This window comes from Pseudoliparis swirei, chromosome 23 (genome assembly GCF_029220125.1).
Source record: "Pseudoliparis swirei isolate HS2019 ecotype Mariana Trench chromosome 23, NWPU_hadal_v1, whole genome shotgun sequence".
Taxonomy (NCBI): Eukaryota; Metazoa; Chordata; class Actinopteri; order Perciformes; family Liparidae; genus Pseudoliparis; species Pseudoliparis swirei.
Genome location: NC_079410.1, coordinates 21,602,127 through 21,625,458, shown reverse-complemented (window position 1 = coordinate 21,625,458; position 23,332 = coordinate 21,602,127). Strand labels below are relative to the sequence as shown.

Genomic DNA, 23,332 nt, shown 5'->3' with positions numbered 1-23,332 from the left:
ATCTCGGTACTTGAGAATTTGTTGTCCACTAGTTTTCATGTAGGTGAGAGCTATCGTCATGGTTATGCGATAGTTTCCCAGGGGTGGTGGAGGTGGTGGTGCTCATGACTCACAGCTTTGGAATTGGGTGTGGTGCTGTTGACTTAACCATGATCTGTGTGTGTGTGTGTGCTTTTGTGTGCATGAGTTTGCGTGTGATTGACAGGTGAATGGGACCAAGGGTTTACCTACTTCTTCTTCTCCTCCTCCTCCTCTCCTTCGTTTTCCCACTCCTTCTTGGTGATGCATGTCCTTCCCCTCCACTCTCTATGTCTCTCTCTTTTTCCCTCTGGCGCTGTTATTAAAAAAATTACACATTTCCAATATTTGAGCAAAAAATATGATTCAGTGATGAGAGCCTTCCTGTCCTGAGAGCGGAGCAGTTGCCAAACCAGGCTGTGATGCTTCCTGTCAGGGCGCTCACAACTCAGAGTAGAAGGACTGAAGGATCCTCTGGGAAACTTTAAATTTCCTCAAGCTGCCTGAGGTGGTAGAGGCGCTGCCTTGCCTTTCTCACCAGAGTGTCTGTGTTCTTGACCATGTCAGATCCTCGGTGATGTGGACTCCCAGAATATTTATACCCGCTCACCCCCTCTCCACAGTAGTCCCGTTAATCCCCAGTGGTGGTACGTCCCTGTTGTTGTACCTCCTAAAGTCCACAATCAGCTCCCTTAGTTTTGGTGACATTCGCAGTGAGGCTGTTGTCCTGGCACCAGAGTGACAGATCAGCAACTTCCTCCAGGTAGGCCTTCGTCGTTGTGGAGATCAGGCCCACCATTGTGTCATCCGCAAACTTGATGATGGTGTTGAGCTGAACCTGGCCACACAGTCATGTGTGTACAGGAGTACAAGGGGCTGAGGACGCAACCCTGAGGGGATCCTGTGTTCAGGGTGAGGATTTGAGGTGGTCTGCCCACCCTGACCACCTGTGGCCTGGCGGTCAGGAAGTCCAGGATCCAAGCACACAGGGGGGTGTTCAGTCCCAGCTCAATCAGCTTGCCGGCCAGTCTGGAGGGGACTATGGTGTTGAAAGCTGAACTATAATCAATGAACAGCAGTCTCACATAGCCCACCCTCTGGCTGTCCAGATGAGAGAGTGTGGTGTGCAGTACCTGGGAGACAGCATCATCCGTGGATCTGTTTGGGCGATAAGCAAACTGCAGCCGGGTCCATGGAGGAAGGGAGGAAGGCGCAGATGTAGTCCTTTATCATCCTCTCAAAGCATTTCTCATGACCACCGAGGTGAGGGCCACCGTCGGTAGTCATTCATACATGCTGGAGAAGCATTCTTGGGCACAGGGACAATAGTGGATCTCTTGAAGCAGGCGGGACCACGGACTCAGCCAGGAGAGGTTGAATATTGTGGTGAACACTGGAGCTAGCTGGTTAGCACAGGTCTTCAGTACTCGCCCAGATATGCCATCTGGACCTGCAACTTTCTGGTGTTCACCCTCAACAGAGCCCTCCTCACACTGTGCTGTCACAGAGGTGTGTGTTCATCCCCAGCGGTAGAACTCACCTCGCTTAACTTGGTGTTGTTGTTAGCCGCGCTGTTGTTGCTAGCCTCAAACCGTGCATAAAATGAGTTCAGGTCGTCCGCTAGGGATGCGCCGGCACTCACCATTGCGGGTCTGCTCTGGTAGTCTGTGATAGTCCGTAGCCCTGCCATAGGCGCCTGGTGTCGCTGCTCCATCTGTGATTCCACTCTGTCTCGGGTACTCCTCTTGGCCTTCACCGCCCTCCTCAGTCCATAGACCGCTGCCTTGTACTCGTCCATGTTGCCGGATACAAGACCGGAGTTATGGCAGCACGAGGCTCACAGCTTCACGGATGGATCTATCAACCCACGGCTTTTGGTTAGAAAGACCTAACTTTTTACCGTGGGGACGATGGTGTCCGGCGTATGAGGCTCATTGCTACTTCCATAAACGCTGGCGCCACTGGAACTGGATTGATCATGTCCCAGTCGACGACACGCGAGCGAGCTCAGCCTCTGATTGGTCAGACCACCGCTTTACGTTCTCGCCACTACTACCGCTTCGCGATCTTTTGCCGTCGAAGCAGAAAAATGGCGGCATGGTCCGATTTAACGGAGGAGAGAGACAGCCTTGTAGCCTCTCTTGAATGGCGCGATAGCAGTGGTCCGTTCTTTCCTCTGGTAGCACCGTAATGTGCTGGTGAAAGTTCGGCATGACTTTTTTAGGTTCGCCCTATTAAAGTCCCCAGCCACCACCACAGCCGCGTCGATACTTGTTCTGATGCCGACATAACACATCATGTAGGTCCGTTAGTGCTACGTCGCTGTCCGCTTGTATGTGAGCGGCTGTGGTGATGACCGAAACTCCCGGGAAGGTAGAATGGACGCAGATCGTCAGATGTTCCAGGTTCCAGGAACGAAAGAGTCTTAATGTCTTCACCATTTGTTGTTAGTCATGAAGCAAACCCCTCCACCCTTAGATTTACCAGACTCTTCCGTTCTGTCTGCACGGAAAACAGAGAAGGACTCGGTTGGGCATATGACTCGATCCGGCACCAGCGGGGTCAGCCATGTTTCCGTCAAACAGAGCCCGCCTGCCTCAGTACCAGCTGTGGGGAACAGCGTCCATTAAGGGAGGCACAGGTCCAACCTCACTGCGACTGGTTCCTTCAATCTTTATCACGGGGTGGTTTGCTGTGACCTTTGACCTCTGACCTTTTCGTCGTTTCACCAAGACTCCGGCAGCCAGCTCTGCAGCGTGTTCACGCAGACTAATGCGTTGCCTAAAGCATGACGCCAGCCAATGTTCCCCGTAATATTTATGAACGCGCGTGCTAAGCAGCTAATGCAGCTAACGCGGCTAACGCTAAAAAGCTAACCTCCCTAACAGCTAATTTAGCTAACTTAGCTAACGCAGCTAATGCAGCCAAATCAGCTAATGCAGCTAACTTAGCTAACTTAGCTAACGCAGCTAACACAGCTAATGCAGCTAATGCAGCTAACGCAGCTAACACAGCTACTACAGCTAACACAGCTACTACAGCTAATACAGCTAATGCAGCTAATGCAGCTAAATCAGCTAATGCAGCTAACTTAGCTAACTTAGCTAACGCAGCTAACACAGCTAATGCAGCTAATGCAGTTAAAGCAGCTAAAGCAGCTAATGCAGCTAACGCAGCTAACACAGCTACTACAGCTAACACAGCTACTACAGCTACTACAGCTAATGCAGCTAACGCAGCTAATGCAGCTAACGCAGCTAATGCAGCTAAGCTAATGCAGCTACTACAGCTAACACAGCTAACGCAGCTAACACAGCTAATGCAGCTAAATCAGCTAATGCAGCTAACGCAGCTAATGCAGCTAAATCAGCTAATGCAGCTAATGCAGCTACTACACTAATGCAGCTAATGCAGCTAATGCAGCTACTACAGCTAATGCAGCTAATGCAGCTACTACACTAACGCAGCTAATGCAGCTAACACAGCTAACACAGCTAGCAGCTAATTCATGTTTTGTTTACCCTGATTACACTTTAAAGATTTTTTTGTAATTAATATGATATATTTGTGGCAATAAGTCCCCCTAAATGATGCACACTGTTCCTTTAAGTCTCGCCTCATGCGTCTCCTCACATGTATTGTGTGTGTTTGTCGAAGCCGGATCTATCTTCTTCCTCTGTGTCATCGAGCTCCATTGTTGCCCGTTAAACAATTAACAACACGTCAGTGACATGTTTCCTTCTTCACCGAGAACACACGCTTCATTTTCCTTCGTCCTGACGCCAGAAACACGTGATGTGGATTCACCCGCTGCTCAGAACATTCCACAGTATCTGCAGTATGACTAACCATTGGTACACAACAAGAAGGCAGTGGACCAGCTCATCTACCAGCCTTTATTAAAAATGAAATGATATAACTGTATCGTTGAGTGGTGTTTGGTGCGGCCGTGTGATCCTGTTATTCCCAGTGACTCTAGTTTGATTTTAAGACATATTTTAGGCAGCAAAATACAGTAAATGTCTTTAACAGCTAAATAGAGTTAACCTCTGTAACACAACAAAATACAGTAAACATCTCTAACAGCAATCTAAAGTTAACGTCTGTTACAGTAAAATACAGTAAATGTCTTTCACAGCTAAATAGAGTTAACCTCAATTCAATTCAATTCAGTTTATTTGTATAGCCCAATTTCACAAATTACAAATTTGTCTCGGAGTGCTTTACAATCTGTACACATAGACATCCCTGACCTTTGACCTCACATCGGATCAGGAAAAACTCCCAAATAATCCTTCAGGGGGAAAAAAAGGGAAGAAACCTTCAGGAGAGCAACAGAGGAGGATCCCTCTCCAGGATGGACAGAACAATAGATGTAATGTGACCAGATGAACAATAGATGTCATGTGACCAGATGAACAATAGATGTCATGTGACCAGATGAACAAAAGATGTAATGTGTACAGAAGGACAGATTTAGAGTTTAAATACATTCAATGAATATGACAGAGTGTATGAATAGTTCATAGTAGGCTCATTCCACGATGAAGGCCTCCACGATCCATCAGGCAGATGGCGGTGTGGAGGAGGAGTGGGCGGAGTCTCAACAGTGGGCGGAGTCTCAACAGGACAGTGGCGTAGTCAGGAGCAGGAATTCCACGACCCAGACCTCGATGATCCATCAGGCGGATAGGATCTATGCCGTCTCATAGGGTCCGATGACCCCATGAGACGTGAAGTCAAAAGGACTCCGGGGAGAAAGCAGAGTTAGTAACGTGTGATTGAGAGATGAAAATTCATCCCTAAGGAGAGAAAAAAGAGGAGATAGGTACTCAGTGCATCCTAAACGTCCCCCAGCAGCTATAAGCCTATAGCAGCATATCAAGGGGCTGGACCAGGTGAACCTGATTCAGCCCTAACTATAAGCTCTGTCAAAGAGGAAAGTCTTCAGTCTACTCTTAAACGAGGTGACTGTGTCTGCCTCCCGGACTGAAGGTGAAGCTGGTTCCATAAAAGAGGAGCTTGATAACTAAAGGCTCTGGCTCCCATTCTACTTTTTAAGACTCTAGGAACTACAAGTAGTCCCGCATTTAGTGAGCGTAGCTCTCTAGTGGGGCAATATGGTACTACAAGCTCCTTAAGATATGATGGAGCATCACCAATCAAGGCTTTGTAGGTTAAGAGAAGAATTTTAAAAGTGATTCTTGATTTTACTGGGAGCCAGTGCAGAGCAGCTAGTGCAGGAGTGATGTGATCTCTTTTCTTTGTTTTAGTGAGAACACGAGCTGCAGCATTCTGGATCAACTGGAGGGACCTAAGAGACTTATAGAGCAGCCTGATAATAAGGAGTTGCAGTAATCCAGTCTCGAAGTAACGAACGCGTGAACCAATTTTTCTGCATCTTTTTGAGACAAGATGTGCCTGATTTTTGAAATATTACGTAGATGAAATAATGCAGTCCTTGAGATTTGCTTTACGTGGGAGTTAAAGGACAAGTCCCGATCAAAGATAACGCCAATATTCTTTACAGTGGGGTTGGATGCCAGGGCAATGCCGTCTACAGAAACCACATCACGAGATAATTGATCTCTGAGGTGCTCAGGGCCGATTAAAATTACTTCGGTTTTGTCTGAGTTTAACATCAAGAAGTTGCAGGTCATCCATGATTTTATGTCTTTAAGACATGCTTGAATTTTACCGAGTTGGTTGGTCTCCTCTGGTTTTATCGATAGATATAGTTGAGTAACACCTCTGTATCACAACAAAATACAGTAAACATCTCTAACAGCAATCTAAAGTTAACATCTGTTACAGTAAAATACAGTAAATGTCTGTAACAGTAATATACAGTAAACATCTGTAATATTTAGAGACAGTTAACGTCTGTACCAGTAATATGCAGTAAACGTATGTAACAGTAATATACGTAAACATCTGTAACAGTAATATACGTAAACATCTGTAACAGTAATATACAGTCAACATCTGTACTATTTATACACAGTAAACATCTGTACCAGTAATACACAGTAAACGTCTGTACCAGTAATACACAGTAAACATCTGTAATATGTATACACAGTAAACATCTGTACCAGTAATACACAGTAAACATCTGTAATATGTATACACAGTAAACATCTGTACCAGTAATACACAGTAAACATCTGTAATATGTATACACAGTAAACATCTGTAATATGTATACACAGTAAACGTCTGTACCAGTAATACACAGTAAACATCTGTAATATGTATACACAGTAAACATCTGTAATATGTATACACAGTAAACGTCTGTACCAGTAATACACAGTAAACATCTGTACCAGTAATACACAGTAAACATCTGTACCAGTAATACACAGTAAACATCTGTACCAGTAATACACAGTAAACATCTGTAATATGTATACACAGTAAACATCTGTACCAGTAATACACAGTAAACATCTGTACCAGTAATACACAGTAAACATCTGTAACACCGTTAGTCTCCAGCATTGAGCACCATGCATTCCACATCATACCCATCTCAGCCTTCAGCATCCTCCTTCTCCAGCCTGAAGGTCGCGGGGTCAGCGCGGCCCTGTGGCGATACAGACACGTTCATCGGATGTCATTGATGGATGTCGGTGTCCATCGTGGTCATCTCCGATGCTTTTCACGCTCATTTCGGTCGACGCATTAACGACCTGCTCCAAAATCCACCTTCACGTGGACTTGGTCTTCTTTTCTTTGGGGTTTCAAACTCACACACATGTCTGATCACAGCTCAATGAGCTCTCTGGCTTCACCGTGGGCATAACGAGCTGTGGGGAGAGGGAGGGGGGACCACATATATATATATGACAGGTCAATATTGCACTGGGCAGGAAGGCCCTGCAGCGGGTGATTAAAGCCCATCCGCTGGTTATCAGGGATATTGGTGCGCACAGATGTTGAAACACATCCCAGCCGGTTCCCCGCGCCGCCATCTGGACCGCCGAGCTCACCGCTCAGGGAGAAGAGTGAACCACGTGCATTTGGTTGTGTTTTGGAATGAGAATAAACATACAAAGACGGATTCTTCAGTTTTATTCCACTTCTTCAATTGGTGTGAACTTTAATAACTTTAATAACTCCCAGAAAGTAAATGAAATGCTTCACTTTGCCCAAAAACAACTGCTGGAATGATGAGCCAGCGACCGTGACCTCACTGTGACCTCACTGACCTCACTGTGACCTCACTGACCTCACTGTGACCTCACTGTGACCTCACTGTGACCTCACTGACCTCACTGTGACCTCACTGTGACCTCACTGTGACCTCACTGTGACGCTCCCCCCCCCCCGTGACCCGGAGGTCAGATCCTCATCTCCGGGTTGAAGGTGGGCAGAGAGTCTTCATGAGCTCGCGTCCCTCGAGCCTTTGAGTCATGTGACCACACCCTCGGCTCAGGGGGTGGAAACAGGGCCGGCCAGGTGTCAAGCAGACACACGGGCGTGTGTGTGTGTGTGTGTGTGTGTGCCAGGTGGATTAGTGAGAAAATGGGAGTTGCAACCTTTTGGTGACCTTTCACAATGAGATCAGTTTGGCTCAGGTTGTTGCCGTGGCGACGGTGCGGCAGTCAGGGAAAAGTTGTCTCTCACATACAATGTACTACATGTATGATGTATGATCTGCAGGCCAGTAGAAACCACACACACACACACACACGTTATGAACACACATCAACCGTACCTGACGCTCATTAATGGGCTGCACCCATCACAGAAGTAATAAAAACAACTCTCTCTCTCCATCTATCACACACACACACACAAAGGCAAAGCCTGTGTATTGAATGTGTGTCTGTGTGTGCGCATACGGTTGAGTGTATTTGTATAGCTCTACATAGATGCGTCATGTGTGTGACAGGATTGTGTGTGTGTGTGTGCTAGACAGCATTGTGTGTGTGTCGCCGTGGAACGTGCGGTTGCGCGCGCGTCGAAACGACATCATCGCGCAAAACGCGAATGCCAAACGAGCCGACCAATGGGATCGCCCGTGTGTTTTTTTTGTTTTTTTGGTAATCTCACATTTACGTCATTCCTTAGAGAAGGAGGGGGCTCCGAGGCTCCTCCCACTAACTCCTCCCACTAGCCCCTGCGAAAAACCCTGTTTTTCTCCCTCGGCGCCCGCCAAGCTCGTCTCAACACTGCCCCCTGGTGGCCGGTCGGCGCGGCCGGCAGGACGTCGCCTTTGTTCTCCGACCCCCCCCCCCCCAACCCCCTCTTTGAGTAGTGGGCTTTGTCTTAACCTTTTACTTTCACATTGTCCTCCTCCAGACCATCATCACTCCGTCGCCTCCTTCGCCCCCCCCCCCCCCCCCGCCGCATCCTTTCTCCACCTTCTTTTTCTCGCTCTTCTCTTTTCCAAATTCCCTTTTCTTAATTTCTTCTTTCGTGATTTTTGTTGTCCTCCCGTCTCTTTGTCCCGCCATCTCTTCACCTCCTCTTCTGCCTGTTTCTCCCCTCTCCTCCTCCTCCTCCTCCTCTTCCAAAGGTCACGGGGGGGTCACAGTTCTGAGGGAGTTCACCGTCTCTTCCCCTCAGCCAATGACTGATCACTTCCTGTTTGAAGAGAAAAATGAACGCCGCGTTTGTGTGTGTGTGTGCGTGTGTATGTGTGTGTGTGCATGTGTGTGTGTTTTTTTGTGCCGAAAAAAAAAGCAAATATAGGAAATGGGGTGGAATAGAATGGAACAAAGACTAGATTATGAATATATTCGGCTATATTACATTTTTGAGACTTTTGTTAACAGCTGGAACAAATCTCCTAATTTATTTGTGGGCGTTTGAAGAATGAATCGTGACATACATGGAAGAAGAGAAGCGATGAAGAACAGATAGCCTCCACGAGGGGAACAATGGAGCTCTGGGCCCAGATAAGTAAACGCTTTATTAAATCAGTAAGGCTGATGTTGCATTAAAGCAACATTAAGGGAGTAGATCAAGGAGACATCAAGCATCCTTCCTTCCTCGAAGGGAGCGAACAAGTGGCAGCTGTGATCCACCGGTGTGCTTTATTATCTTCTCCGCGTTATTTGAACTGTGCATCGACACGTTCTTTACATGCTATACTTCAAATATTCCTCTTCACTGGAAAAAATTATAATTTCTGAATAATGCCAGAATCTAAAAATGTGTAAAAATATAAACGAAAAGTATGAATGATGTTCGTAATGAATCCCGAGGATTTGTGTTCAGGGGCGATTCTTCCCTTCAATAATGCGGGACGCAGTTATCACTTCCTCACATGGACAGGTGTGTGTTGGTTACAATGGTAACACATTGTGTGTGTGTGTGTGTGTGTGGGGGTCACACACTGAGAGAGACCCCTGTTGCCCTCGCAATGACCCAGTTACCAGTTCAAGTTCAGTTCAGGGGTTCACAGCGTGTTCACTGTGTGTGTGTATGTGTGTGTGTGTAGGGGTGTATTTATGTGTGTATGTGTATTTATGTGTGTATGTGTATTTATGTGTATGTGTGTGTATGTATGTGTGTGTATGTTTGTGTGTGTATGTATATGTGTGTGTAGGTTTGTGTGTGTATGTATATGTCTGTGTAGGTTTGTGTGTGTATGTGTGTGTAGGTTTGTGTGTGTATGTATGTGTGTGTATGTTTGTGTGTGTATGTATATGTATGTGTAGGTTTGTGTGTGTATGTATGTGTGTGTATGTTTGTGTGTGTATGTATATGTATGTGTAGGTTTGTGTGTGTATGTATGTGTGTGTAGGTTTGTGTGTGTATGTATGTGTGTGTAGGTTTGTGTGTGTATGTATATGTCTGTGTAGGTTTGTGTGTGTATGTATGTGTGTGTAGGTTTGTGTGTGTATGTATGTGTGTGTGTATGTATATGTGTGTAGGTTTGTGTGTATATATATATGTGTAGGTTTGTGTGTATATATATATATGTGTAGTTGTGTGTGCATGTATGTGTGTATTTTTGTGTGTATATATATATGTGTGTAGGTTTGTGTGTATATATATGTATATGTGTGTATGTATGTGTGTATGTATGTGTATGTGTGTGTGTGTATACATGTGTGTATGTGTGTATGTATGTATATATGTGTGTAGGTTTGTGTGTATATATATGTATGTAGGTTTGTGTGTGTATATATATGTGTAGGTTTGTGTGTATATATGTGTGTGTAGGTTTGTATATATATATATGTAGGTTTGTGTGTATGTATGTGTGTGTATGTGTATATATGTGTGTAGGTTTGTGTGTATATATATGTGTGTAGGTTTGTGTGTATGTATATCTATGTAGGTTTGTGTGTATATATATGTGTGTAGGTTTGTGTATATATGTATGTGTATGTTTGTGTGTATATATATATGTGTGTAGGTTTGTGTGTATATATATATGTGTAGGTTGTGTGTGTATGTATGTATGTGTATGTTTGTGTGTGTATGTATATGTCTGTGTAGGTTTGTGTATGTATGTATGTGTATGTTTGTGTGTGGATGTATATGTATGTGTAAGTTTGTGTGCGTATGTAAGTGTGTTTATGTGTGTGTGTGAATGTGTATGTATGTGTAGGTTTGTGTGTGTATGTATGTGTGTGTATGTGTGTGTGTGGATGTATATGTATGTGTAGGTTTGTGTGAGTATGTATGTGTGTGTATGTGTGTGTGCGTGGTTTTAACTACAAAAAGGTTAAAACACTCCTGTCTCCCCAAAATGAACACACACACACAAATATACACACACACACACAATGCTGCTGCACTGCGGCAGGACGTTGCATCAGCAAAAGTGTGAAAGAAAAAAACTAAAATTATTGAAGATGATTTTAAGGAATCTGGAAACACGAAGATGCTTCAAATGATCTGAATGAGTAAAATGTTTGTTTTAAACAATGATAAATAAATACCAATAAATAAAAATTGGTAACAATAAGAAAAGAGTTTTAACTGGATGAGGATCAAATAAAAATATACAATAAATATGTGATATTCGTGTCTGATACTAAACTAAATATGCGAAAGAGAGATAAGAAAGACATTAATGCTTGTATATTAATAATAACAATAATAATAATAGTAATAATAAACTAACAATACTAATAAACTCATATTAATTATATTTAATACAAATACAAATACTAATATTAATTATATTTAATACAAATACAAGACTATGATTTCCACATGCTACTGTCCAGATAATGCTGTTATAATCTATTTAAATTTAATTTAAAGCAATACATTTAAATACAACATGAATTCAATACAATTAATAATAAAGATTTATAATAATACAAATATTTTTCATATTAATACAAATAATAATACATGTCTATTTAATTTTCAAATAGAAGCTAGTTACAATACAGTAAATATAAATTATGAATATTATAAATAAGAATATGACATTGAAAACTGTATTTTAACATTTATTATATTGACATCAATATCTAAATGCTTTCTTGCACAAAATTATGTCATTTTTCTGGATTAAAATGTGGGTACATTTATGTCTGTTTTTGTGAAAATATAATATTATTGATATGTTATTATAAATAAAATTGCTATTAATATGACATCATAGAACATGTGTTTGTTCTATTGCTGTTATTGTACAATTTGCAGCTTTAGGATACATGAAATGTATCGAATATTATGTGCTAATGAAATAATGGTGGAAATTAAATATTTTAATCGGCATGTTAGTCAGAATTATAATTATTTTAATTAAAAAATTTGGATTCTGTAAAATGAGAATGGTCACTTTAAAAAAAGATGTCTCTCACTGTTTGTCTGTTCATATTAAAAGTGTAGTTAAATTCTTATATGAGTAATATTAATATAATTAATATTTCTTTTATACATTTACAGTTGTGAAATTACAACGTCTGGTTCAATTATAATGTGCTTTATATTCCTAATGTTTATATTTTGTTTTAACTGCTGAGCCGTTATTGTTGTTCCTCTCCGTCCGTCAGGAGGAGAGCTATTCATTATCATTTCATATTGTTTTGTTATTTTATTAACTCGATTTCCCAAAGTCTTCCATAATTAATTGAGGAGATTTAGGGTTTGAATACATTTCATTTCCTTCATGTGACGAACATGTTTCATTTGATTTAATATGCGCTGTTATTATCGTCATTAACTTTAACACAATAATTATATTATTCTACCATCCAAAAGTATTGCACTTTATATCATAGTGAACATTTATTATACTGTTTATTACCAAAGGGACCACATCACTGAGAGAGAGAGAGAGAGTGTGTGTGTGTGTGTGTTTGTGTTTGTCTGTAAGTGTGTGTGTGTGTGTGTGTGTGTGAGAGTGTGTAAAGTTATTGCAAAAGTAGAGGTCAATATGTAACACAGACAAACACACACACACACACACACACACACAGTCGTGCACCCACTTAATGTCGCTCTGATCTCAAAGAACCTGAAACCAGTTTATCTACCGCTGAGAGAGATGGAGAGAAAGAGAGAGAGAGAGAGAGAGCAAATGAGAGAGAAAGAGACAAAGAGAGAGAGAGAAAGAGAGAGAGAGAGACATGAAAACAAATTAAGGTGTCAAAAAAAGGAAGAGAGAGTGCAATGAAGGCAAAAAGCAACAACACAGGCTGGATGAAGGATAGATAGAAGAGAGAGAGAGAGAAAGAGAGAGAGAGAGTTAAATACCATTCAAGGGTTCAATTTCTGTTCACACACACGTACACATAAACACTGTTATCAGGTAGTCAATTGATGGGAAACAATCTGTGTGTGTGTGTGTGTGTGTGTGTGTGTGTGTGTGTGTGTGTGTGTGTGTGTGTGTGTGTGCGGACCTGTACAGCTCTCTTTGTGAGGACCAGTTGTGAAGCCCTTCAAAGTGAGGCCTGTTTGAGGACTTGGTTTTGGTTTTGAGGTCCAGGTTAATATGACACTGTGTCCTCACAAACATAGAAGTACAAGGTTGTGTGTATGTGTGTGTGTGTGTGTGTTTGTGTGAGTACACACTTGAACCCCAGGAGGTTGCCAGTCTTGGTGTGTGTGTACTTTATTCTCATAATGAGTCCTGCGCATGCAGTTTAGTGTGTGTGTGTGTGTGTGTGTACGTGTGTGGGTGTGTATGTGTGTGTGAGCTGCAACAATAGCAGCTCCATCTGTTGGCGTCGCTTGGTTACAAATTTGGTGTCACCCGCCCCAGTGGAGACGAGACATACCCACACACACACACACACACACACACACACACACACATCCCCCACACACACACAGAGCTATATGGTAATGTGAACTCAGATTCACCCGAAAACGCAGCATTTGACCTGACCGTGTACCCTGCTTGCCTCCTCCTCCTCCTCTTCCTCCGTCTTCATCTTCTCTTCCTCCTCTCTTCCTCCTCTCTTTTTCCTCCGTCCCATTAACGTATTGTTCCGATCACAAGAAGGTTTTGACCCCTGTCCTCCTCTTGTTTTGATCAGAACGAGGAGAGGAGGCCCGGGTCAAGTTCACCCCCCGTCTCCATGGCAACAGCATCCAGTCAGAGGGAGGACCGGTCCCCGACGTGTCTGTTTTCATCTGTGTTTTTGTTCTTTTTTTCCTTCGCGTTAATTGGACTTCACATTGTTATTGTTAGCTAAAAGTTTTATTTTAATTTTATTCAGTGTTTTTGACGTCAGAGTGAAAAATGATTCGGATGGAGGTGAAAAACTAAATTAGGAGCCCCGTGCTTTGAAAGATGTAAACAAAGTCTGGAATTAAATCTTCTGTTATAGGGTCTGTTACACGACACCTCGAAGTATTTTTTATATTTCTTGGGACTTTCTTCTGATCCGATGTGAGGTCAAAGGTCAAAGGTCAGGGATGTGTATGTGTACAGACTGTAAAGCCCTCTGAGGGGAGTTTGTAATTTGACCAAGATGGAGTCTGACCTGTAATCCGAGGCCGATTCTAACAAAATGTGCAACTAGCAAACTGTGATTTTCAACATGAGATCATTAAACCAAATTAAAAGGCACATTTATATTCTGTGATTCCGGGCTAAACAAAAGTAAAAAGGTAATAATCTCCTCTCCGTGTGCTAAGCGTGTATTAGAGCCAGTGTCTGTAGAGCCAGGGTTTGGGATTGTCCCATCTGGGTTGCCGTACCATGGTGACCAGTACTCCATGTAGAGATACAGTTCATCTTAGACACAATATGTCATATGTAATAACTCTGTTATAATAAAGATCCTCCTCAATGCTACACACTGCACCTTTAAGAGCTCTTTAATGTTGAAGCACACCTTTCCACGAGGTTACGTTAGTGCTAATCCTGCAGCTCATTTTAAAGTTATTTATTATATTTTAATTGAAAAACACCTTCATACACACTTATTATCAAAGTGTCTGAAATCAAATGTGTTCATAATTATCACCGTGAGACTATTACTGTGTCGGCTCTTGTGAGAAAATAAAAGCTTTTTTAAAAACAAAATAACAGCTGACTTTTATTGTGAAGAATCTCTGGGATACTGTCCACTGCCAAAGTCGGCGGAGCTTTGTTAGCGGCTATTTCACTAAAACAAGTTACTAATTGCTGAATGGAGGAAGAGTTAGCAGCAAATAAAAAGTCTCCCAATAGTCCAGGTCGGAAGTTAGGTGGGGGACTTTTATTGTGAAGAATTTATAGGAAATTAAATGGGGGGTTTTTCACAGTTTTACAGATTCTTATTTTACCGCGGAATATATATCTGATCACTCTCCGATCGGGCAGGTTGCGTTGAAGTTCCAAGAGTGGACCAACACCTGCGTGTGTGTGTGTGTGTGTGTGTGTGAAAACATGTACTAATAGTCCAGGTAGGAAGTGAAAGAGGTGGACTTTTATTGTGAAAAATGTATAGGAAATGTAAAAAAAAAATTCCCAAAGTTTTGCATATTCTTCTTTTACCGTGGAATATATATCTGATCACTCTCCGATCGGGCAGGTTGCGTTGGAGTTCCAAAAGTGGCCCAACACCTGCGTGTGTGTGTGTGTGTGTGTGTGTGTGTTTGTTTGCGCACACAGCTGAGGTCCGATCTGGGGCTTCACATCGTAAAAGTTGCAAAAGTCGGTGTGTCCACAGCTAAAGACCCGTGAAGACGATACCCAGAGCCCATACCCAGAGCCCCCCCCCCACACACACACAGGCTCGCTCGTGGCGGTCCACTGGCTCTGTGTGCTTAGTGCCATGCAAACTGGACAATAGGTGGCAGATGCAAACGCGCTGCCGCCTGCTGATTTGACTCTTCGGCCCAAACAGCCAGCGAGCTTTGAACTGCTGAAGAAACATTCATTTGAATGGCGACGAGTGGTGTTTGCCTTCTAGTGCAGCTGCTGCACACACACACACACACGCACACACACACACACACACGCACACTCAGTCAGGCTGAACGACGTACCGGATGACAAACTGTGGGAACACGAGGCTCTTTTTTCTCTTTTTTTCCGTCCATCTAGTGGAGGTCGACCAAAGAGTTTACGTCGTCTACCTTCCCACGTAGGCGCTGCTCCACAGCGCCCCCGGTGGCTCACATCTGCATTTCCTTTTAAATTAACATCACACAGGATTTTCTACTCAACGGCAGTTATTCATATCACAGAAGAAAGTACTATGGCTACTTAATTCTTTATATTTTTTGCCATGTTGTTGTGTTTAATAAATAATGAAAAAAAATACAAACATTTTTAATTTGTAATGAGTTATGTAGAGCACTGGATGAGGCCGCAAGTGGCCAATCACAATAAGTCTTATCTAAATTCTCTGTCGTTGTGGTTTATTTTCAAATGGGACCATGAAGTACTAAATGATGACATCATGCTGTATAGAAGAAGACTTGAAACTAGAGACTGAGACATAAACTCATGTTTACAATGTTTACTGAGGGAATACATCAAGAGAGAAGTCATGGACATTCTCATCGACTTCTATACAATCTGACTTCTTTTTTTGGAACCGGGAGTGGCCCCCTGCTGGTCAGTGAAGGGAATTCAAGGGGGTTTTCAGGTTTTATTTGAAAAGAGAGCACGTAATGCGTGTTAAGGTGCGTTCACACCAAAAGCGAAACTATTTTTCGCGTCGCCCAAAACGCGTGAGTTTACTCGCTCGACCGTTCACCGTGTTCACACCATAAGCGTCGAGACGCTCCGCGAGGGGCGGGGCTTATCTCCGTGTCTGGTCTCCGTAAAGACCGTTATCATCTCCTTCATCCACCAGAATAACTAACCACTAGTTCTGCTTTATACTTGTTGTGGACGTCCCACACACTAACGCCCTCGTGTTTGGGTTGATGACATCACCCGTAGGCTCACTCAGCTCGGTCACTTTCACCGATGAAGTTACTGTTACGTCTGAAAGACTTCCGCTTCCAGCGCTACGAGAGCGTAACTCAAGAGCTGATTGGCCCGAGTTGCGAGATGACCGCCTCAAAGTTGAAATATTTCAACTCGGGGCGAAAATTACGCCGCTGTAAGCGCGTCGCCCACATCGCGTCGCCCACATCGCGTCGCCCCAAATGCGCCTCCCGGGAAAATATCGCGTCTATCGCAGCCACATGCGTCTGTATGTTGACTTTTCATGGGATTCGGTCGCGCGAAAAAATAGTTTCGCTTTTGGTGTGAACGCACCTTAACGAGCGGAAATGTCCCGAGATGCACGATCATAACTCATAAGCGTTGGGTCGGTATGAAGATGTGATTCACACTAAGCCCAGAATGTTTCATGCAATAGACAATAAGAGTAAGATAAATCGCTGTAAGATCACTTTGTGTGTGTGTGTGTGTGTTTGTGTGCGTCTGTGTGTGTGTGTATGTGTGTGTGAATCTGTACAGCTTTGTGGAACCAGAATTGGTGCCTTAAAGAATAATCTTTTGAAGGTTCTTTGAGACACCTTTATAGGTTCTTTGGATAACTATTTAAGGAGATTGTTCTTTAAGGAACCCTGGTTTGAAAGGTTCTTTGTGGAACAAGAAATGGTGCTTTAAAGAACCATTTTTTGAAAGTTCTTAGAGACACCTTTATAGGTTTTCTGAAGAACTCTTTAAGGAAATGGTTATTTAGAGAACCCTGGTTTGAAAGGTTCTTTGTGGAACCAGATATGGTGCCTTAAAGAACCATTTCATAAGGTTCTTTGAGACACCTTTATAGGTTCTTTGAAGAACTATTTAGGAAATGGTTATTTAAAGAACCCTGGTTTGAAAGGTTCTTTGTGGAACCAGAAATAGTTCTTCCATGGCATCACTCTGAAGAACCATTTTCCTGTGTGTATGCTTATCAGAACTTGCTGATGTTACTCAGCTACTGAATGGCCCTCACCAGACTGTGTGCTGATCCAAGAGGTTTATATATTATATAATAACTGTATCAGTAAATATTTTGGGTATCTCTCATCGAAAAGCAGCGCAAACTCAGATTGCCGGGCGTTTCTTACGGTGATAACCTCCCCCCTAAAGATGGGCTCGCTCTACGGAATCCTCCGAGAAGCCGTCACCGGTCGTCAGAAGTCATCCGGCGAGGAGCAGCGCGAACGCCTGGACCGCAGAGTTCACGCGGCGAAACCCTCCAATCAGAGCCGAGCACCCCCGCCATCACGGAGCCGGAAGGTGTGAAGGTGAATCTTTATTTACCGAGTGCGGACGACGCTTCGGCCGCACCTGGCAGACCAACGACACCGACCGGGGAAGATGATACCTTTATGAAAAGCTAAAGCCGTCGAGCAAATAAGACACGTAAACTAACACAACACGCGGACATTAAAGTGGCCCGTCTCCCGTCTCAAGTTTCGGCTTTTTCTTTCGTCCGCGTGAGCCAGAGGACCTCAACAATAGCAGCGCTTTGCATATACAGTTTATATTTAGTTGACGGTGTGGCGTGTCTCTGGCTGTGTTTACGGGCGAGCTGATGGACTCTGGCATGCAAAGCGACGGCTTTGGATACCAACAGCGTGTTAGCGCGCCCACTGGTTCCTACGATCAGGAGTGTGTCGGCATGACAGGTGAGCTCAATGAGGCAGAACTGTCAAAAAAACAACAACAACAAAAAGTCTTTTGGGGATGTACCAAACACCACGGTTACATAATATAATAATATAATGGAGTAAATGTCTGAATGGTGATAGAGTTGTCAGGTCTCCGTGCTTCATGGCATTGACTTTGATGGCATTGTTGCTTTAAAAGAATTTTTTTTTTAAATATAATTTATTTAATTTTCTTGAATTTTTGTTTTAAACAACACGCACATGGATATAATGTTACAAAATAAAAAAGTGGAAAGTCAAAGTCATCTTTATTGTCACTTATTCCATTTTGCAAACATACAGAAGATCAAAAGTACGTTTTTCTCATCATTATTATTAATAATAATAATAATAATAATAGTGATAACGTGCAAAACAGCTAACAAAAACAATAACAAAGAACATTTAGACAACATATAAATAAAAAAGAACCATAGAAGAACCATAAAAAATGAAATATATTAATATAAATAGACATATTGATATATATATATATATAAATATATAAGCACATACAAATATTCCCTCATTTAAACATACATATACATATTATGGATTAGCCCCTCCCCCCCTCATACATCTCCATATATTTGACTAAGGGAACACACTATATTAGATATATTTACATCTATTGTTGGATTTGGTTTAAAGCCGAGGATAAGATATTTTTTTCTTTACCACCTTGCTTTCTGGCTTTTGAAAGTTCCATGTTCACAACATCCGGATAGCTAGCTAACCTCTGGGGTATTTGGGGGTTAATAAAATACATTTCTGGGTTTGTGATCATTCTAGTGAGTACAACTCATTTAGAAGCAGCACAGCAGGAGTCCGTGGAGTTCCGTAGTTCAGGATTGAGTCAATGCTGCGTGGAGCGTTGGTCCAGGTGGCTGTGGAAGGTTCTCGGGGGTCTCTTTGAGTCTCTTTGGGTCCACCAACAGGAGCCAGACGGGCTCACTTAGCCCAACGCCTGAACGCCTCATTTATGATACAACAATCATCCCTATCACTTTTCATATTTGAGGATAAATGTGTCTCTGTGTGAATAAGGAAACCTGCCGTGCATCATTAGGTTTTTTTTAAATACATTTTACCGCCAGTGACCAATAGTTCTGTGATTTTAGAGCCCCGCCTTCCGAAAATGTGGCAATTGAGGCCTTCAGAGGTTCAGAAGTGTCAATCAAGGGGTGTTGGACCCCAGAGACCGACTGTATTCCACACACTGATACGGCCCAGGGGGTAGTACTACTTTATAAAAGTACAGGAACTCAAAACATGTGAACTTCATTCATAAAACAAAAAACTACTCGATTTCGGACAATTTCTCGGACGGAGGGGGAGCGCATTTTTAGTTTTTCTCCTTTTTAGATAAAAAGTAAAGTTAGCTTCGCTGTCGGCTTCCCAACACATTCTAAAAAAAGATAGGAACAGAAATTAAGCTGATTGCTTACAGTTTGTTAAGCTAACGGAGTTAACAGCGCTAATGGAGCTAACGGAGCTAATGGAACTAAACATTACCTGGCATCCATTAGAGGAAAATCTCTGCTATTGGGCTATATGAATACAATTGCCTGGAGCTTTTCCACAATGGAAGCTTGTTCAGTTGACGGGGAGAGAGAGAGAGAGAGAGAGAGAGAGAGAGAGAGAGAGAGAGAGAGAGAGCTCATGGTGATCTCTGGGTGAACTTTGACCTTGTGACTGGGTCAGTGTGTGTGTGTGTGTGTGTGTGAGAGAGAAAGGAGGTTAAGACAGAAAGCAAAAGGGGATAGGGAGCGAGAGAAGGAAGGAAGAGAGAGCTCAGTCGGCCGACCTCTGGTTGACTTTTGTCCGGCTGACCCCGACGGTGGCCGCGGTGATGGTCGCAAGGGGTCGTGGGGAGGTCAGACAGAGCTGCTGCTGGACACACACACATTTCCCTTTGTATGGTTTTAGTCTCGGCACATACTGATAGACACGCTGCAGATTGTTACGATGTGTGTGTGTGTGTGTGTGTATGTTCTATTTTGAGCATTTGTAATGATGGACAAATGGCAGGCCGAAAGCTGGTAGTGAGAGGAAGAGAGAGAGGAAGATAGAGAGGAAGAGAGACCACCCACTCTGTCCTTTTTCTCATTGATAGACGCACGGTGCGACTTCAGGTGGATGTTGATGCTTCCAAAGAAAAATTATGAAAAAAGAAAACACCCTTAACCAAACGTCCAAACAGGGGCCAGAGGACTCTACGCTAAAGCTGCATTCTCTCTCCTGACCACCAGGGGGCGACTCCTCTGGTTGTGTAGAAGTCTATGCTTCATGTGTTAAAGCTGCATTCTCTCTCCTGACCACCAGGGGGCGATTCCTCTGGTTGTATAGAAGTATATGCTTCATGTGTTAAAGCTGCATTCTCTCTCCTGACCACCAGGGGGCGACTCCTCTGGTTGTATAGAAGTATATGCTTGGCTGTTATTAAACCTCTCCTGAAGAAGCCCACTCTGGATCCAGAGGTATTGGCTAACTACAGACCGATCTCTAACCTCCCCTTCCTCTCCAAGATCCTTGAGAAAGTGGTCGCAAATCAGTTGTGCGACTTTCTACATCATAATAGTTTATTTGAGAAATTTCAATCAGGATTTAGAAAACACCACAGCACCGAGACGGCACTGGTGAAAATTACAAATGACCTCTTAATGGCAGCAGATAAAGGACTCCTCTCTGTCCTGGTCTTGTTAGACCTTAGTGCTGCATTCGACACCATTGACCATGACATCCTGTTACAGAGACTGGAGCAGTCGATTGGCATTTCAGGCACGGCACTAATTTGGTTTAAATCCTATTTATCAGATCGATCTCAGTTTGTATTTGTAAACGATGACCTCGATAACCACCAACGTTAATCACGGAGTTCCACAAGGTTCTGTGCTTGGACCAATTTTATTTACCTTATACATGCTTCCTTTGGTCAATATTATCAGGAAACACTCCATAAACTTTCATTGTTATGCAGATGACACTCAACTATATTTATCGATAAAACCAGAGGAGAGCAACCAACTCTGTAAAATTCAAGCATGTCTTAAAGACATAAAACATGGATGACCTGCAACTTCTTGATGTTAAACTCAGACAAAACCGAAGTAATTTTAATCGGCCCTGAGCACCTCAGAGATCAATTATCTGGTGATGTGGATTCTGTAGACGGCATTGCCCTGGCATCCAACACCACTGTAAAGAATCTTGGCGTTATCTTTGATCGGGACTTGTCCTTTAACTCCCACGTAAAGCAAATCTCAAGGACTGCATTCTTTCATCTACGTAATATTTCAAAAATCAGGCACATCTTGTCTCAAAAGATGCAGAAAAATTGGTTCACGTTCGTTACTTGAGACTGGATTACTGCAACTCCTTATTAGCAGGCTGCTCTAATAAATCTCTTAGGTCCTCCAGTTGATCCAGAATGCTGCAGCTCGTGTTCTCACTAAAACTAAGAAAAGAGATCACATCACTCCTGCACTAGCTGCTCTGCACTGGCTCCCAGTAAAATCAAGAATCACTTTTAAAATTCTTCTCTTAACCTACAAAGCCTTGATTGGTGATGCTCCATCATATCTTAAGGAGCTTGTCGTACCATATTGCCCACTAGAGAGCTACGCCACTAAATGCGGGACTACTTGTAGTTCCTAGAGTCTTAAAAAGTAGAATGGGAGCCAGAGCCTTTAGTTATCAAGCTCCTCTTTTATGGAACCAGCTTCCAATTTCAGTCCGGGAGGCAGACACAGTCACCTCGTTTAAGAGTAGACTTAAGACCTTCCTCTTTGACAGAGCTTATAGTTAGGGCTGAATCAGGTTTGCCCTGGTCCAGCCCTTGATATGCTGCTACAGGCTTATAGCTGCCGGGGACGTTTTAGGATGCACTGAGTACCTATCTCCTCTTTTTCTCTCCTTAAGGATGAATTTTCATCTCTCAATCACACGTTACTAACTCTGCTTTCTCCCCGGAAGTCCTTTTGACTTTACGTCTCATGGGGTCATCGGACCCTATGAGACGGCATAGATCTATCTGCCTGATGGATCGTCTGGGTCGTGGAATTCCTGCTCATGACTACGCCACTGTCCTGTTGAGACTCCGCCCTCCTCCTCCCCACCGCCATCTGCCTGATGGATCGTGGAGGTCTCCATCGTGGAATATGCCTACTATGAACTATTCATACACTCTGTCATATTCATTGAATGTATTTTAACTCTAAATCTGTCCTTCTGTACACATTACATCTATTGTTCTGTCCATCCTGGAGAGGGATCCTCCTCTGTTGCTCTCCTGAAGGTTTCTTCCTTTTTTCCCCTGAAGGGTTATTTGGGAGTTTTTCCTGGTCCGATGTGAGGTTTTGGGGCAGGGATGTCTATGTGTACAGATTGTAAAGCACTCCGAGACAAATTTGTAATTTGTGAAATTGGGCTATACAAATAAACTGAATTGAATTGAATTGAATATGCTTCATGTGTTAAAGCTGCATTCTCTCTCCTGACCACCAGGGCGCGACTCCCCTGGTTGTATAGAAGTCTATATAGTGACTCTACTTCTCTTGATGTATTCCCTCAGTAAACATTGTGAACATGAGTTTATGTCTCAGTCTCGAGTTTCAAGTCTTCTTCTATACAGCATGATGTCATCATTTAGTACATGAGGATAAAGCAGGGGATGCTTTAGGGGCGGGGCTTACTGTGATTGACTGGTCTCTACAGGAGACGTTTATGACTATATTGCCTGTCCTATTCTTCTGCGTATCAGAAGTGCTTCTGATGTTCTTTTGGTGTCACAAGGAGCTCTCAGAGAATAACTGCTCTTCAGCATTAAGGGCACATTAAAGCTGCCAGAGGTGTGTAAACATCTGACAGCCGACCGGCACTCTGTGTTTTTGACCGCGAGGTCACTGTCACACCTTTAATGGACTCACTGGACTAGAGTGACACTTTAACAGCTTCTGAACTGTTAGTCAGGGGAAATACCTGTGCTGATTTACATATATATGCAGAATATATATAATATATATATATAATATATATATAATATATAATACATATATACATATATATATATAATATATATTTATAATATATATGTATGTATACACATAAAATATAATATATATATATTTATAATACATATATATATACTGTATGTATATACATACAAAATGATATACATATAATATATATATATATTTATAATATATGATATACATCATATATATATATATATATATATATTATATATATTATATTTATATATATATTGTGGAAGTGCGTAAAATAAAGACGA

The 23,332-nt window shown here is 42.7% G+C and overlaps 1 long non-coding RNA gene across 2 annotated transcripts in view; it reads right to left on the bottom strand.

The window, feature by feature from the left end:
• Window positions 1-955: 955 nt before the first annotated feature.
• Window positions 956-23,332, bottom strand: part of LOC130189268 (uncharacterized) — a 130,445-nt gene continuing 108,068 nt past the window's right edge. For both annotated transcript variants that reach the window (XR_008830736.1, XR_008830735.1), the window contains one exon: window positions 956-1,047. This is a non-coding gene — a long non-coding RNA (uncharacterized LOC130189268). The remainder of the gene's footprint in view (window positions 1,048-23,332) is intronic.